Genomic DNA, 17,264 nt, shown 5'->3' on the forward strand with positions numbered 1-17,264 from the left:
AAGGCGGTGGCAGATCAAGTGCATTATGGGAATGATGCAACAATTCAAAGCACAGTTGGCTCCCTCAGCCCCTACCAATTGCTGTGTGTGTGGCTGGATAGGAGCATCATTTTGTAGTAACATACTACTTTCATTTTTATTTTTTTCACTGTTGAATATTTTTTTGTAAATACTGCCCGTTATTGGTTTAATCTTTTTTTAAATAAGCTGCCTCATAAAAACTCATAATCCAAAAGTGCAGAGTTCATCTCTGCCGGATTTTTTGAGGATATAGAGAACCGTGGTATATGCAATGTTAACTTTTTGTTTTTAATCAGGGTCAAAGTATAAACCCCACTACATCCGCAGTTTTTAATTTCATGTAGAAATTGTCTGAATCAGCAAAAATCAGCTAAATCGAGTCAAAATTGTTCTGGAAGTTTCCACTCTCTCCAGCTTCAGTTCGATGTAAAATTAACCTGACACGCAAGTTCAGATAGTCAGTAATCCTTAAGATGTAAGTCAGATTGTTGGTCACTGAGCGGTGACCATTTACCGGCGGGCGCGTAATTGGAGTTGGAAGATGTCAACAACATGACAGCGACACAGTTCCGTGTTGCAGCTAACTGCCGTAATTCAAGAAAGAAAAAAGGCCTGAGTTATTATTTTTCTCGTTTCCCGAAGACAAGGAAAGGTGATTGATATGTTTTCAGTTACATTTCATCAAACTGAGTTCACACTAACGAAATTATGAGATATGTTGATGGTTATTCTCTAGTTGTTCCTATGACCAAAGAGTATACTGTACTCTAAACTCTCTGCTTTGGTTGTTTCATTCACCATGTTTTGTCTAGACACTACAATGGTTGCTGAGTGCTGTTGTAGTAAATCAGGCATTCTCTTACTGCTCAAGCTATTTCATATAGCGGTTTGTTTGTTTACTTGGGTTTCCCCGGAAACTCTCGAGTCATAATCGCTTAGATTTCTTCTTTCTTGATTCTTCTTTGGGTGGTCTTCTTTCTTGATTCTTCTTTCTTGTCTCTTCTTTCGTTGTCTTCTTTCTTGCACTGTTACATTATTCTTCTTCTCCTCCTGTTGTCACATAAACTTTCCTGTAAAATTGAGCACCGGTGGTGTAGTGTGGTATTAGGAGAAAGTGCTAAGTAAAAATTTGTTTAAATTATTTAATTACTTGTATATTTAATTAATTAATTAATTTGGTCGATATGACACCCTTTCACAAACTGTCAAATGCTCATGATGAGGATTGTATTGTGTGTTGATTTAAGAGTACACAGACTTTGTTGAGTAGATGGACAATTGTTCAACTGTTTCAATAGTGGAACTCGTACCAGCAAAGCAAAAATGCAACATGCCATGAGCGTGAAATCAGGTCACAAGGAATTTCAAGTTTAGTGCCTCACATGGTTGGATGGTATCAAATCACTTGGTCTGCCTTGCCTATCTGGATGGCAGATGGCAATCAAAGGTCTGTTACAGTTGTGGGATGAGTTACATTTAAAGTACAATTGTCTTACCTATTAACAAACAGACTCAATCAAGATTGGAGAATTTATATTCAATAATCCAAAGGTGGGCATAGGGACAACCTTGCATGTCGGTTCAGGGTGCATTCCGCCAAGTCATGGTGGATGCTATTATGGTTCCAAGTGCTGGTGCTAACTGCCAAGAAGACACTGATACCTTCTGAACTCTGAACAATATAAAGGGACTTCTCTGCCAATTCCTGTATCAGTACAGTCAGAACCCTTCCTAGACAAGAAATGTGTTAACATATATCACAGGTTTCACTGTGCTGATTCGTCACAAGGTTTGTAGAGAATGCAGGACAAAGCTCAAAGATATGATCCACACAACCCTGTTCATGTTTTCCTTTCCAATTAGACTTATGGTAACACACTGGGAGAGGAGCTATATTGTAAGCAAGCACAGCCCTTTATGACATGATTACTCAGATGGAAAACGAGTATAGAAAGATGGTTTCTGACATTTACTACATATGCAGTTCCCTACAGACTTGTGATGGGCTTGGCGGAGAAGATGCAGGGAAAGTTTTTGGCTTGTTCTGTTTGTAACTGCAGTCTCTTCATTGTCAGCCTCTTTATACGCATCCGCCTTCATCACACTTTACAAGTTGCAAACAAAAGTCTTTTAGTTGCAGGTCGAAAGAACCGAAAACTCACGTAAACTGTAATACTGAGAATGTATACTTGCAGTGTAGGGCCCAGACGTACTAAACATACCTGCGATGTCTTAAGTTACGATGGTGTTTGTATCCTCATTTTTCTGGCTTTCCTTGTGATAATATTCCTGTTTTCCATGTAATTTCTGAATAATATGGTTAGAAGCATATTTGTATTTGTCAACAGTCGCGGGAAAAAGTTTGAAAAAAAGTTTTTACGATCTGGTATGTGACTATGTAATGTTGAAAAAACCTTAAAGAACCCAAAAATGTAATGTAACGAATGAAAAATTAACTTTACACCATCGTAAATGTTAGTGCATCCGGGTCCAGTATAATAAAATAAAGATGTCAATTTCAGTATGATAAAATAAAGATATCAAGTTACAACGAAGGAGTTTCAGTTTGTTTATAGTTTGGCCTGATATATCTTATAAGTTCATTTATTTATATATTTATATATTTCCTTTCATCCATAGTTTCCAACCTTTTGAATGAAACCTGGTTTAGCACCAGTGGTTATAAAGAGAGGAAAAGCTGTATGTATTTACTCATTTTTTTTCAACAGAATATTTAAATAATCAATCCAGATTAGTGCATTGCTATACAAATAATAATAAAGATCAGAAGATAGTGTTACAACCCACAAAAAGTGCTAACATTCTTAAACATTAGTGTGGTGTACCCAGCACAAACAAATGCTATCACAGTTTACGCGCTCACCGTCGGATGTCGCCACCGGTCCCGCAGTTACAATTTTCCCATACGGACTTGCTCGACTGTACACTCTTTACTTCTCTATACTCTTTGGTAGAACTGTCTAGACATCCATACTGGAGATCACCTTCGATGCTGCCTGTTCAACATGAGAACAGACGTCAAATTTTAATGGTAGGACAGAAATGGGATCCGTCATTAAGCTGAGTACGTCTGCAGCTCTTTCAGGATATGAAATTATGTTGCTGGAACTTTACAAATATTGTTTTTATATCAAAATCTTTTCTTCTAACATTTAGTTTTAAAGGAACTCGTCTGTAATTACCGTTCAGTTGGGTGATATCAAGAACTTTTTCAATGAATTTCATATAACTCACTCTCATTCTAAATACATGTTGACTTAAAAAGCAACTGCAGTACCAATCATTTTGAAAAAAAAATCATATGTATGCAGTACCTAAGAAAGGTGAGGAGGGCTTCAATAATAATTATATATATATAATATATATATATATATATATATATATATATATATATATATATATATATATATATATATATGTATGTATGTATGTATATATATATATATAAATTTTTTCTGACTCACATCAAGACCGAACCTTCCAAGATTTTTTCATCCATACTCGTCATAAAAAGAAGGTGGAACCTCAGAACTCCGTACCTGACTTTTTCCGGGCAGTTGCCTGGCGCCTAATATACCAGGCCACCAGCAGTGAGTGAATTAATAACATCCCATTCGAACCCCCTACCGTGAGTTGTGACAAATGGGAACGTGTTTCATGAAATACATTTCTGACTTACATCAGGTTTTTTCAAGTGAGAGCCCAGTGGCAGTTCATCTGAACAGGTCATAAAAAAGTTGGAACCTAAGTACTTCATGCATGAGGTACTTTATCGCCTAACATACCAGCGAATTTTACCCTAACCATATAGAAAGTGAATTGCTAACATTTCATTCGACTTACCCCTTCACCATGAGATGTGCTCATTTCCATCATATCTCATGGTGAAGGGGTAAGTAGAATGAGATGTTAGCAATTCACTAACTGATGGATCGGGAAACTGGGTAAAATTCCGCTTTGTTTGGGTCTAGGCACCTGCCCCAGTAAAACCTCTGGTACAGAGTACTTAGGTTCCAACTTCTTTTATGACTTGTGCAGATGAATTGCTAACGCCCTGGACTCTCACTTGAAAGACCGGGGTTCAGTTCCAATGTGAGTTAAAAATCTATACCTGTGAAATAAATTTCACATCCTATCCCGCAGTGAAGGGGTAAGTTGAATGTAAGTCGAATGAAATGTTAGGAATTCACTCACTGCTGGGTCGGGAAGTTGGATACAATTCACTGGTATGTTAGGCGCTAGGCGTCTGCCCGGGATAAACCTCAAGTATGAAGCATTAAGTTCCAACTTCTTTTTATGACTTGTGCGAATGGATTGCTAATGACCTGGACTCTCACTTGAAAGATGGTTCGGTTCTAATGTGAGTCAGAAATTTATTTCTGTAAAAATTTCCACGTTGTATCTCATGGTGGAGGTGTAAGTCAAAAGAATGTTAGCAATTCACTCGCTGCTAAGTAGGGAATTTGGGTAAAATTTTCTGGTATGTTAGGCGCTAGGCATCTGCCTAGGAAAAACCTCAGGTATGAAGTACTTAGGTTCCAACTTCTTTCATGACTTGTGCGAATGAACTGCTAACGCCCTGGACTCTCACTTAAAAGACCAGGGATTGGTCTCGATGCAAGTCAGTAATTTATTTCTGTGAAACACGTGTATAAAATGGGTCAAGTTGATGTTCTCTCTCTCTCTCTCTCTCTCTCTCTCTCTCTCTCTCTCTCTCTCTCTCTCTCTCTCTCTCTCTCAATGGTTTAATCTTTATGTGCAGTTCTTTATTTTAGAAATGAAATGATATGCAAAAGTCAGGCAGTACAAATTTTACTCTTAAAAAATACATTTCATTTTACATCTGTTACTGCATGTGTGATCTGTTCCATTTAAGTAGGTAGAGCCATGAATTTTACAAGAGAAATGCCTCCCAACCAGTATGAATGTTTAATAAAATCATCAGTATGTATCCGCAAATATGAAATCTTGAGGATTTCACAGCAATAGTAGGATAAGTTTCTTTTCACTGATCTTTCAAACAATAGTTAGGACAAAATGAATCGCTTATATTATAGATCATGTAAAATGCCATCTTCTTTTGGAGTTGTAAAGGCAGAAGTCGCAAGAAAACTATTTGAAATAGTGAAGCTATCGAGTATTTATTAAATATAGTATATATATATATATATATATACGTAGACAACCCCATGAGAGTGAAAATTAAAGGCCAGTACCAAGCTTTCATTAATATTGCGTATTACACACACTTCTTCCAGGGTACAAAGTAAATAAATAAATGAGTATAAACAAAGAAAACTTTACAAAACAAAGATCAAAGCCATTAACAAACAAAAACATCACTACCAGCAGTAATCACTAGTTTGAAAACAAATTGTCACTGCCAAACAATAGTAAAATACTTTAAAAATACTTAGAACTGAAACTGCAGTTAGAACAGGCTGTTGCTAAAAGGTGACATTGTACGTCCCTACAATTTTATGAACAAGGTAACTATCTAATTTAAAAAGACCAGAACTAAGATTCATAAGTTGACTGTTAAAATGCTTAATTAAAGCAGATTCATAATATTTCTTTTAACAATATTTTTACAAAAATTATCTCAGATGATTTTTCCAGTCTATACAGTCGTTAAAATCATTCATATGTACAAACAAAGCACTTGTCAAACTGCATAACGATGTTGTTTTAGCCATTAATCTGGTTTTTACCAGTTTTGACCTAGGTATTTATGACTACACCCAGAGCAAGCAATCGTGTAACTACAGCCACTCATTTGTTTTGGGAATTTTGAACAATGATATTCTGAAATTATTCCTGAATTCTTGTAAACAACATTTATCTTGAAAGTTTTCAGTAATTTTTTTTAATAGAAACAGATTTACGCTATATGGCAGTGTCAAAATATTTCCTCTCACAAAAGGCTCCCTATTGTTACTGGAATAAAAAATGTTCCTAGTTTTCTACAAAGATTTGTCAGTTGAAAACTTTGGGTATTTTAATATAATTCCTACGTCATAAATTTTACAAAATTCTGAGTCTAAGAATTCTGGACTGCATATCCTTAATACCCTTAAATTAGATAGTTACCTTGTTCATAAAATTGTAGGGAAGTACAATGTCACCTTTTAGCAACAGCCTGTTCTAACTGCAGTTTCAGTTCTTAAGTATTTTTAAAGTATTTTACTTATTGTTTGGTAGTGACAATTTGTTTTCTTCAAACTAGTGATTACATACAGTAGTGATGTTTTGCTTGTTAATGGCTTTGATCTTTGTTTCGTGAAGTTTTCTTGTTTATGTCTCTATTTTACTTTGTACCCCGAAGAAGTGTACGCAATACAGAAAGCGCAGTACCTGGCCTTTAATTTCACCTCACATGGTTGTCTACAGTATACATTTGTCAAATTTTGATTTGGTGACTTATTTGCTTTGATATATATATATATATATATATATATATATATATATATATATATATATATGTACGTATGTATACTATAATGTGTGTATATATATATACATATATATACACATATAGTATACATGCGTACAAATATATATATATATATATATATATATATATATATATATAAATTATATATACATATATATACATATAATACAAATATATATATATATATATATATATATATATATATATATATATATTCAGGTAAGGCCACAGGAAAAATAAAAGTAAGAAGTACCAAGCGCTTTCGTGTTATTTCATTTCAACACATTTTTCCTGAGGCCTTGGCTGAATATATTGTCACACGCTATTTAGTGACATATAAGCATATACACATATATATATATATATATATATATATATATATATATATATATATCACAACCCCACAAATAGCTAAATCCAATTACTTGACACACCCCTCTAAAACTACTATAACTATATTTTGAGAGTTCAAACACCAAAAATACGAAGTTTAATGCAAATCTTCTTCACAATCCCGTGAATATTTTTATAAAATACAAAATCCACATTTATGTAAAGTACTGTATTTACAAATAATAAAATTAATTCCAGGAGCTTTCGAGAGCCTGCTCAGCTCCTTCTTCAGCTAGAAATGACAGTCTTGGTTATGAGAACTTAAAACAAACTTTGAAAGTAAGGGTAAACAAGACGCATTCTTTACAAAAATGATAATTAGGTAATTCCCTCGTTCTCGGTCTCCAAACCAGCCAACCATCGCGATCTAGTAAAATGCCATCTCTTCCGTATTTCTATGGTATTCCTAAGGCTCATAAAGAAGGTTGTCCACTCCGTCCAATAATCTCAACTTGCAACTCGCACAATCCGTACTAGCTGAATGGCTGGCTAGCCAACTCAGCCCATACTTAGGAGTTTTCTCAAATGCACACCTGTTACATTCACTAGACTTTAAAGATAGGTTAAAAAGATTGGTAGTGTTGAAGGAAAGACGATGAGCTTAGACGTAACCATTATTTACAAATGTTCCGTTAGAATTTGTATTGTCCAAATTGAAAGAGAAGCACAATAGAAATAGATAGTTTTTAGAACTAATTAGACTTCTTGTGTAACTACGACAGTTTTTTCATTTAATGGGGAAGGATATAAACAGAAGTTTGAGTAGCAATGGGTTCCCTTTGTCACCGATATTAGCAAATCTGTGCATGGAATTTATTGAAACTGAGATATTAGATAACTGTCCCCGAATGTAAAACCTGTGCTATGGTTTAGGTATGTAGACGACATTTTCATAATATTTAGGGGCACTGAAGAACAGTTTAACGAGTTTTTTTTAACTATGTCAATAGCATTGTTCCTTCGATACAGTTCACAGTAGAACAGGAAATTGACCATCAGATAGCGTTTCTTGATGTTTTAGTGTTGCATGATCCTTGGACAAAAAGGTTTAATTTTACTGTCTTTAGAAAGCCGACTAATTCAGATAATTACGTACATTTTTATTCCTTTCACAGCCAACAAGTAAAAAGTAATATTATCATGAATTTTGTAATTACAGCATACAGACTTTGTGACCCCACCTTTTAGATACTGAACTGGAACATATAAGACAGACATTTACGAAACTATGCTACCCAGCACATTTCATTGAAAAAGCGTTTTGTAGGGCTAAAAGCAAATATACAATCCACGTCCACGTAAAGAGATGAAAAGATGCAATTCCTTTCATTGCCTTTCCACCCTAATTTCTTGAGCACACAAACCCTCATTAGTAAATATTCTGACGACAATGTAAACTTGGTATTCAAATACGAGAACACAATTAGGAAAAGACTGGTTCGGAACAAAACTGAAGAAGAAATGAAGATAGATGTAGGGGTGTATGAAATACCTTGCGGGGGTTGTAATCTTAATTATTACGGGGAATCTGGTAGGAGTATGCAAATTCGCATTAATGAACATCAAAAAGGGCATATCAATCAATGTCCAACAATAACGTGCTAGTCAAACATAGCTGGAATGCGACCACAGAATCAATTGGAAGGGTCTAAATTGCTTTACAAGAACTATAATGTCAATGAGAAGATTAGTCGAGGGGCCGTCATCAACATGGGGAACTCGATGGAAGGTAATAAGTCGTTTACAACAGAAGATAGTTTTATCAACAGACTTATTTGTTCTACTTATATCAAAAATTTTAATTATAGAAATCCTTGTATACCACAAGTCACCCCTGATACTGCCGCTATCTCTGCCTCTCCCCGCCCAGGTAACGGAGTTGCAAACAGCTGACTCTGGTGCAGGCGCCTATGCTGGTTTGAGAAGAGAGGAGGCTGTAAAGAACCGTGGAGGCAGTCACCTGAGGAGATCGCGACGGTTGGCTGGTTTGGAGACCAAGAACGAGGAATTACCTAATTATCATTTTTGTAAAGAATGCGTCTTGTTTACCCTTGCTTTCAAAGTTTGTTTTTAAGTTCTCATAACCAAGACTGTCATTTCTAGCTGAAGAAGGGAGCTGAGCAGGCTCTCGAAAGCTCCTGGAATTCATTTTATTATTAGTAAATACAGTACTTTACATAAATGTGGATTTTGTATTTTATGAAGTTTAATGCCATACTAATCCTATTATTGTTCTCTGTATTGTTACCTAGATTCTTGAAATATCAATTCATAGACCTTTTAATTTTCTATTTGCTATAATGCTCCTTTAACGTAATAACATGAGAGATATTTCACTTTAACTTGCACCGTAATGTAAACTACATAACGTGCAATTTAAAAATCAGTGATATGTACCTTGCTTTTGATTTACTTGCAGAATCAATTATTTTTTGAAATGTAATGTTACCACAAAAGGAAGTAGAGAGTTATCAGTCTGTCAGTTGAGTTCATTTAGTTGTTGACATTTCCACCCATTTCAAGGTGCAATTCTCAACTTTGCGGGGGAGCTGTTAAGTGGGAAACCACTTCTGAAAGCAAACCTAAACCTCCAAACAGTTTTGCACCCCAAAATAACGTAATTTCGCACTGATACCTAACTGAAGAGGGAGTGAGAAACTCAGCCCCTATGCAAATTCCTCTCCATGCTCCCCTTTTTGGGTGCATCTGTTTATCTTTTCTGAAGACCTGGTGACTGCTTGAATTACCTCTTTTCAGATAAAAGGTGAATGGAGACAAAGCCTGCCGAAAATCCGCCACTAAGGTTGAGTTCCCCATAAAAACTGGCGAACATAGGTTGCCAGAAGTCACCAGGATTTGGGAAAGATCCCAACACAAAAACGAGGACATGACTGCCATCTTACGATGACGGTGACCTCTGGTAGGAGCAAGAAAATAAGCCCCCCGAGGTCATATAAAGCGAAAAACAGCGGCGGTCGCTCTTAGCATATCGACACACTACCCCTTGCATGCCCCTAAGCTCACTCCTCCACGTGGTCACCTTTTGACCACCCAGTCGCATTACCCGTTTACCCGTGCACTTTCCCATTAAACTCATCCCTCCAGAACTGGTGAAATTCGATGAGGCCCCTCCATCGCTCCGTTATAAGGTAATGTCCTGACAATAGGTTTTTTTTCAACAGCCACATATCTTTAATCTCCAACTGCACTCTCATTTTCTTTTCTAACATGCAAGTTATCACAAAGTCCTGACTCGCTTAGCTCAGTGTGAATTTTAATGCTAGTATATCGTACCTCGATTCACCTGAGATCATTATAATTATCCTTGTGTACCACTGGCATTATCAAATTGCAGATGGAAACATCGACTTGTCTTGTGCTTCTTGCAGTGAAAAGGCCACTGCAATCAATTCTTCAGTATCCGTTTCAAGAGGATTAATCACAGACTATTCAAATTTTTAACAGTGATATCATAACTAACCACGTGGCAGCCCTAGTTGGATCTGCCTATCATCCCCCAGTCTTCTGACTGATGTGTTTAATTGTAAATATAATCCATTTAAAGTAAACCTAAGTGTTTATCTGCAAGCCCCTTGTTGAAGTACGGCCCTCAGCCCAACTGTTTTTTCTATTATGTTTCCTGCCTGACCTAGCAATTGCAATCAGATTTTTTTCAAGGTATACAAGCAAGCCCCCTGTTCAAGAGCTAGACCCCAGATTGGACCCCTAAACTAGGAAAACAGTAAGTAGGCCAGGTGAGAATGTAAGTAAATATATATATATATATATATATATATATATATATATATATATATATATATATATATATTATATATATATATATATATATATATATATATATATATATATATATATATATATATATATATATATATATATTATATATATATATATATATATATATATATATATATATATATATATATATATATATATATATATATATATATATATATTTAACCACGTTTTAACTTTCAATTTTGTAGTCACAAATGTTCTTGGTACCCAAAACAACACCCTGAAATGGTTAACCTGTTAACCCCATAACCAACCAGTACCCAGAACTCAAGGTCATTCTCCCCACACGATGATATAAAAAGGTCTAAAGGCCGCATTGTAAGTCAGTAGTTATAAAAAAGGTCTAAAGGCCGCACTGTAAGTCAGTAGTCCCTTGATAATGCAATAAAAAGCGAACAGCTGTCGCGACAAAAATCAATAAATGGAAGGAGGTGGTCTGCGCATTTTTCACCAGAAATGGACGAACTAGAATCAGAAAAAACTCAGACGGTATGAAGATACCTGCAAGAAACTTATTGATGCCACTAAGGCAATTGCTTTCAACGGAAATTGTATAAGAGAAAAACTATGCCCTAAAAATATACACACTCATTCATATATATATATATATATATATATATATATATATATATATGTATATATATATATATATACATATATATATATATATATATATATATATATATATATATATATATATATATATATATATATATATATATATATATATATATATATATATATATATATATATATACATACACACACACACACAGCACTAATCTTAGGTAATATACAGATTCCTTGTATGGTATTTCCCTAAGAGTGTATTCCATTTGCCTCTTTTATTTTATGGTCCTTTTCATTATTAACATTCTTTCTGGCATTTCTTCCCACCACCAACACTTCTTTTCCCCCTATACTAATTTTTCACGTTCATGCACACTCTAGGTTGCAATTCCTACAATGTACACCATTTGCACACAATCATTTGCACACTCTAGGTTGCAATTCCTACAATGTACACCATTTGCACACAATCATTCAAAGCCCAGACTCTCTCTCTCTCTCTATGCTGCGACAACAGGTTACATCTACGCAGGTACGTATGTATGAATGTACTCAAGCGAGTATTGAACAACAAATAAGCTTACACATAACAGTTTCATTGAAACCCTGGAGATGAAATCCTACGAATATAAAAGAATTTTGTCTACAGTGCTAGACCATTAACACGTACAAGTATGCCAAAGAAACCTCTGTTTGAAAACGATTACAAAAATATGTTTAATTCAGCAAGGGCGACCATATATTCGCCTTTGAAAGAACTCGTGAGCTTCGTCATGAATTTTGATCGTCCATTTCCTGACATGAGAATAAAATATGCTGAATATAAAAATGTTCAGCATTTTTCTAAGCGCAGTAGAATTTATTTCTTCTTTAAAGTGATGGAGTACAAAAGCTGACCAAAAACCATTAATTAACAACCATGAAGCCTTTGCAGAAGGCAAGATCTTTTAAAGATATTGATAATAATTTACAGACACTGGAGACGGAGATAAGCAAGAAGGAATAGAGCAAATATAGTGACCAGTAATCTGTCTCAAATCAAACATTTGTAATTTTGAATCATATGAAAAATGCTATCAAAGACATTTTTGCACCAGGGATTTTATTGCAAGAAAGATATCAGTTGTACCCATAATTACAGTACAAAGACCATGGCTCTACCCTAAGCGCTTAAAAGAATAAAAAGCATTCAATCACAAAGCTAGCAATAAAAAATACTTATAAAAATATCAATAAAACATGCAATGTAACACTCACCACACTCTGAACAGCGAAGAATTCGATGGCGAAGCATTATCTTGGGAAACGGTTCCAAGACAACAAATACGTATTATGAAGCACTAATACAACGCGCACCTGCAATAATAAAAATATCTGAATTAAAAAATCGATCTTTCAGAAGTTCTGACTGTTTTGGGAGTATTATTAAACTCGTAAAATATATCGGATTAATCTTAACTGCTAACCCTTCTTACCCCAAGGTAGATTTATTCTGTAGGTCCATGAATAACTTCGGACTAATTAGGAGTCACTGTCTATAGATGAAGTAATGCCTGTAAGCTCAAGATACATTTTACATAGCACATTCAATAATTCCCAACAATAAACATATAACATCACAACTGTTTATATCCAAAGCCAACAACTAGAACTGCCAATGGTTCCGAACGAAGGGGAAAGTTATCAGTACATATCGGAAAAATAGATTTCTTATACACCTACAATGTCACTGGACGTAGAAAAAAAAATCAGAAAACAATTTTCATCCAGAATTGTTTTTTGATATATATGTTTTATTCAGCAACAGAATTCAGACGGAAACTATTCATACTGTATACGTCATTCTAAACCCAGCATGAGTCGCAGAAGTTGAGTATATAAAAAAACAATCCATGAACGTCAAAATACCAAGTATTTACACAGCATTGAAACACTGCTAAATTCGCATCAACAGTAACGTATGACAACAACAATATTACCACTACTATTACAAATATTGATAATAAATGTCATTATCACTAATATAAGGTAACAAGAAATTTTGGAAAATTTTATACCATGACACAAAAAAAACATGAAACTGAAAATAAGACAATGAAATAAAACGCACGTATATTAAAATCTTATGCACGTCTTGCTTGCAAGACATTCCAATCATTCCCTCTGTGAGACCTGAAACTTCCAGTCTGTTTATTCTGGAAGTACGTTGAAAATAAATCTTTCCTAATAGTTGCTTTCTTTGGTGATAGAATATGCTGCCGACGAAACAATAAATACAAATATACCAACGTTGGAAATATTGTATTTAGGAAAAACAGATATAATGAAAATCATACTCAGATGTACTGTACAGACAAAATGACCTCCAGACAATTCGGTTCCCACACATGCGCACCTTCTTGATACGATAAGTATGTTCTTGGGTTTGCAATCTCTTAATTTTTCACATTTTATATACTGATGATTTAACATTTATCTACTTATCATTTTAAATATTTCTTGATAATTTAACATTGCAAACTTGATTTAATTTTCATTTACTAAGGTTTTCTTTCCAAATCTTGAGTAATTCTTAATAACTAAAATTTTGCTTGATAAATTTCATTTCTTCGTAAATTAAAGTTTTTGTGATTTAGTTTTGTTCAATAACTTAACTCAAGAATTAATTAAATTTTGTGTTGTTTTCAAGTAATAGTAAATTTCTTCACATTGCAAATTCTAATTATAAATTTTGAATTTAAAAATAAATTTTTGTATTTAAAATTTTTAAAAACAGTGTTTCATTTGTTGACCACCAGTGAATAGGATTAATTATGTGCATAAGGCAAAGTGATAAACATATTTTGTTCCTTTAGTTTTGCTGAAGTGAATTAAGACCAGGGAAACAGTTAAAGTTGTTTGATGGAGTGATGCCCTTTTACTCTACTATATTTCTTGTTTAATTATTGATATCTCACACTTGTTTTGATAAGATTAGTTTGATTTTTCACATGATTAATAAGCTTTTTAAGGGATCACTATTACCTTTAGACTACTCAGTTGTAATTTTTATTGTTATGAGAGTTCAGATATCTGGCTGAAGTGAGGTAAATTTTTTAATTCTGTGATCAGCTGTGTAATAACCAAGTACTTGATACACATCGTGACATATATATACACACACACACCGTACATTCATATATATGAAAATACCGAAACAGAGTAAAGGAACACTATACAAAAACGAGTAAAACTTGTGTAAATGAAACAAGTAATTAAATAAACCGATGCAAGAGACAAAGGTAAAAAGTATTCCATCAAAGAATTTCAAAGGTACGAAAGTAAACAAAGAACTTTAGTGAACATCGACTGGATTGCAAGGTGACGATAGTCAATTAATGATTAGGAATGTTCTTTATGGTGAGATTTAGCTCTCTCTTCTCTCTTCTCTCTCTCTCTTCTCTCTCTCTCTCTCTCTCTCCATTATCAGCGTAAGGGGGAGGGAACAATTCATGGTCCCACAACTATTAGCTAACTACGAGTTCCACCAACTTTCAATATTACTTTATACACGCGTGGAAAACACACAGAGAGAGAGAGAGAGAGAGAGAGAGAGAGAGAGAGAGAGAGAGAGAGAAGAGTAATTAAAAACAAAAACATGGTTCAAAGCAGCTTTGTCCCAGATCTAAACTTATATCAATTAACTGTTAACTGCAGAAGTTAAGTCTTTATATACAACAAAACCTGTTTGAAACTTATTTCCTGGTCCTATAAGTTTTCGTTGTCAGTAAATAAATAAATAAAATATATAACAAATAAATAAAGCCAGAATTCACCATTAAGCCAGAAAGATCTATAGCAGACGAAAACAATTTTTTTTTTTCCAGTGCGTTGCTTTCAGCAGTATTGTTTCCAGGCATTTTGGAATGCTGCAGATTATCGGTGAAGCAATGTTATTGAGAACTACGCTGTTGTTGGCGCATACTGCAACGGGTGACTTATAATCTGCCACTTTTATATTATTACGATTTTTGCTTTGAAAACAACATTATTCGGGCTACCAAGATAAGAACAGGCATTAATAAGCAAAAGTAGTGAACACCTTGTATGAGAACAGGTATTCTTGTACATATTGATAACTGACGCTATTCGTAAAATATTTTTTCAAATTGTCTCGGTTAGTCTCTTCAAGAGCTGATAATACACGAGAACGTCAGAGTTTTTCAAATACATGGCTTTATTGGGTGATGGTAGATAAGAAAGGTGGCTGACCAGATATGTAAGGTGTGACTTGATGAAGAGAAATTTCAAAATGAATTCAGGAGGAGTTTGTCAAGAACAAGTTGATTCCTGACGAATCTTCAAGAATTTGAATGTTGCAGTTTTCAAATTTCAACGTTGAGAGGTTTTGTCACTTAATATTAACGTAACAGGTTGTTATTTCACTTTTGATTAATATAACCAAGATTTGAACAGGTATTTTAAATACATAGAGTTAATCCTATTGACCAACCTTTTGCTAACAGTCAAGAAGTCCATCTTGATTGGTTGACCACCCAAAATAATATATTTTTCAATAATCTAACATAACTGGATTACAAAAAACAAGATATTCCTATAAAATGGAAATACTAATGGTCACCAAATGATCATATATATTAAGGTCCACCATATTAACAATTATAAATCTAATTTGTTTCCCCAGCAATAGGTCACATAAGTCAAAGTACATTATATTCCCCAATGGGCTACATCTAAACTGGGACGGGAATATAAACATTTGAAGAATGTCAAATAAAACCCTTGTTAAAACAAATGTGAAAAATAAAGATTTGAAAGGTGTACCTCCTCCTATGTTAACCTTAAGTTGCACTATATGTTTGTTAAAAGAACAATCTACAGTTTGGGAAATCTAAATATGGGCGGAGGTACTCCAAAAGCAATGTTTACAGTCTTAATCGAACAAAGGTCTTGCAAAGAACAGACACCTAATCACAGAAGGCTTCTATAAACATTCGGTATTGATCACTCGAATGACAATTTGTTTGATAACTTTGAAACAAAAGATCCGGTTTGTAGCTCACGACAAAAATACACATATGGACGAATTCTCAGAACCGACATTTCTCTTTGCCTGAATCAAACCCATAAAATTTTGTTCCATGCAGGGATGTTCTCACGTTTCAAGAATGTCTGAATACATTAATGAGAGATTACTCCACAGTTTTTCAGGGCAATCAGGATTTGCGCATATCATACCGATCAGAAACTCTCAAGGTTCTTCATAATGACTTTAGCCGCACTTATTAACAAAAATGCCCAACCAGGTGTAATTCTCACATAATATGCCTATGAATTCTTTTAAACTATATCAATAGCATATATATCATTTATTTTTATATTGGCATAAAAATACCATATATTATAAATTATATATATACGGATGACTGAATATGATATATATATATATTAAAACAAAACTATTTATGAATATATAATATGCTATTGGAACAATGAGAACAAAGGGTAAAATATATATATATATATATAAAAGAGATATATATCCTATATATATATATATATATAACGCAATATATATATATATGTTTTATATAATATATTGTTTTATAATTCCGTCCAGCCAGACAACACACACACATGGTTCTTCCCCTACAATCAATACATCTACAGTACTTCTGGTAAATGAAACAGAAACCAAACCAAAAATTCACCGTCATTTTCTGTTTCGAGCATATTCATGAATATTTCGAGTGAAATCTCGTATTCCTTCCCCGTTCTTAACGAAGTTCCTCTATCTTTGCTCTCTTACTTGGTCTCGGTAACATCCAGAGCCGTGGCCCAAATTGAACTGAATATCACGGCCTTCAGCGCTGAAACGGAAATTGACAGTATAAGGTTTGCCAAGAAGTAACTATTATGGAAAACCTTTAACTTTAAATATAGGTGAATAAGTTAAAACTATGAACTGATGCAATTTGGAAAAAGG

At 34.2% G+C, this 17,264-nt stretch overlaps 1 long non-coding RNA gene across 1 annotated transcript; it reads left to right on the top strand.

Annotated features, from left to right (window-relative positions):
- The first annotated feature begins 8,765 nt into the window (after positions 1–8,765).
- On the top strand, positions 8,766–10,401 carry LOC136841225 (uncharacterized). The gene is made up of 3 exons (XR_010853833.1): positions 8,766–8,916; positions 9,647–10,038; positions 10,245–10,401. It is a non-coding gene; the product is annotated as an uncharacterized lncRNA (long non-coding RNA).
- The last annotated feature ends 6,863 nt before the right edge of the window (positions 10,402–17,264 follow it).

The sequence above is a fragment of the Macrobrachium rosenbergii genome, chromosome 8 (genome assembly GCF_040412425.1).
Source record: "Macrobrachium rosenbergii isolate ZJJX-2024 chromosome 8, ASM4041242v1, whole genome shotgun sequence".
Lineage (NCBI taxonomy): Eukaryota > Metazoa > Arthropoda > Malacostraca > Decapoda > Palaemonidae > Macrobrachium > Macrobrachium rosenbergii.